This window comes from Pteropus vampyrus, unplaced genomic scaffold (assembly GCF_000151845.1).
Source record: "Pteropus vampyrus isolate Shadow unplaced genomic scaffold, Pvam_2.0 Scaffold148, whole genome shotgun sequence".
Lineage (NCBI taxonomy): Eukaryota > Metazoa > Chordata > Mammalia > Chiroptera > Pteropodidae > Pteropus > Pteropus vampyrus.
The window spans coordinates 2,442,814-2,445,065 of record NW_011888929.1 but is presented as its reverse complement, the minus strand read 5'-3'; the positions used below and the strand labels follow the sequence as shown (position 1 = coordinate 2,445,065).

Sequence of the window (2,252 nt, the reverse complement as noted above, 5' to 3'; positions counted from 1 at the left end):
TGCTTTTGATGACTTATCAAATAAATAAAATATGCTATGAACTGCATTAAAGAATCTACAATTTAAAAAGATATAATTCCTTTGAGGGATAGAGAGGGTCCACGTGACAAATTACCTTACCGGTACGGACCCGAAAATTCCAGACAGTTTGATTAAGATTACATTTCTAGAGAAGTCTGAAACTGTAATCATGTCAGATATTAAGTCTAAGATTAGTGTCATGGGCTTTAGCACAAGTGACTCCATTTTAGCTCTGCGATTTTCTTTTCAATGACATTTTACTGCTTTAGAATTCGTTTGCAGTAGCTCTCATTAACTCGCAATTTAATTAATGACACATATTACCTGAGTTGAAGAAATGGAGAGTTCATTTTTTAGTATATGTTGTACTGAAGATGAATAGTAAAAGTTTGCTCAAATACCTATAATTTATAATAGGAAAAAGAGGTACATCTGGAGTTCGAGTATCTAACATCAAGGTACTTGGTAAGATCCAGGTGATTGAATAAATATTTCATTACTGAAAAAAAATAGGTGTACCACGTTTTTCTAGACACAGAGGGTAGTCTGGCTATCTGCATACACTAGGAGTTCCCTGAATTGGCATTGTTTCAAAATAATGCATGGTTTTGGAATCTGGTTTAACTTCCTGTCCTTTTAAAGAGATTTAAAAAACTTTGGCAATGTCAAGTCCTGGGTTCTGTGGACCAAAGTTCTCTTTAGAATGTGTATACGAACTGATTAATGGAATACTGGGTAAAACTTCTTTTACCTCTGAACCCCACTGAATAAAACTTTATGATTAGCCAGAACATGACAGAGAAATCTGAAGTATAGCCAGCTGATTCAAAATAGAAGTGATGCTGTAGCTTAGTTTCAACAAATTAAGAATCTTTTTCATAGTGGGCAAAAGACTTGTCTTTTTTTTAAAAGAAGAAGTATAGTGTGCTATATGTTTGAATTACAGACTTAAGAAAAAGTTGGATTTTTTTCTTATCATATAACTAGTTATAAATGTTACAGAAAACAGAGAGAAGCAAAAAGTAAAAATGTACATATATTCATATACCTTTATATACATGCATGCATTAGTCTTCCTATAATTTAAAATATTCATCTATTTTTTTAGATGATTCTAATTTTTTAAAGCAGCATAACCTTTAACTCTTAGGTGGTCAGTTTTTACATTAAATTTGGAAAAAAGAATAATAAAACTGATTTAATTAAAAAGGGACTGCAATCCACAAGATGGCAACAGCAGAGCTCCAGGGCACTTATGCAAGTTCCTACAGCACGGTCCCCCAAATCGTTTCAAATGGCTAAAGAGTATTCATGCTATTGCCACATCATGATCTATGGAACATACCCATTATTGCTGAGCATCACGTTGCTTCAAGTATTTCCTTATCAAGTACTGCACTGCAAACAACATCCCTGCAGGCATGTCTGTGAGCATATCCATTATTGTTTCTTTGGAGTAATTTCCTGAAAGTGGAATTCCTGGGTGGAAAGTTGTATTTTTTAAAAGTTTTTAAAAATGGATTGCCAAATTGTCCCCCAGAATAAACTTAAAAAAAAAATCAATATATCGTCTCAATAATAATTTTGGTGAGGTTAATTTCACCAAAACACTGTTGAAACTTAAAAGAATAAAGTATTGATACATGCTACAACATGAATGAACCTTGAAAATACTATGCTTAGCGAACAGAGTGCCACAAAATGCTACATGTTATATGATTTCATTTATATGAAACGTCCAAAATAGGCGAATCTATGGAGACAGAAAGTAGATTAGTGATTGCCTGGGGCTAGGGAGAATGAGAAATGGAGAGTGACTGCTAATGGATGTATGGTTTCTTTACAGGACAATGAAAATGTACTAAAATTAGACAGTGGTGATGTTTGCACAACTCTGTGAATGTACTAAAATCATTGAACTGTACACTTTAAAATGGCGACCTTTATCTCAATAAAGCTATTAAAAATAAAAATTATTGAAAAATGACCAATGAATGAAAAATGGTAGCTGTGGTAATTGGCTTTTAATTAATAGTGATATTTTACTTTTCTTTATCTATATGTATTGCCATTTATATTTCTTTGGTGAGTTACTTGTCATGTCTCTCATTCTTTTCTTTTAAAAAGTATACAAATTTTCTTAATGATCTGTGTATTTCCTTATCCAGTAGGATAATGTGTCTTTTAATACACACCTTTCTAAATAAATACAAAAGAAAAAATCTTTAAAA

The 2,252-nt window shown here is 32.1% G+C and overlaps 1 long non-coding RNA gene across 1 annotated transcript in view; it reads left to right on the top strand.

The window, feature by feature from the left end:
* LOC111745204 overlaps positions 1 to 2,252 on the top strand; it is a 45,414-nt gene that overhangs the window by 21,065 nt on the left and 22,097 nt on the right. The window lies entirely within an intron of this gene.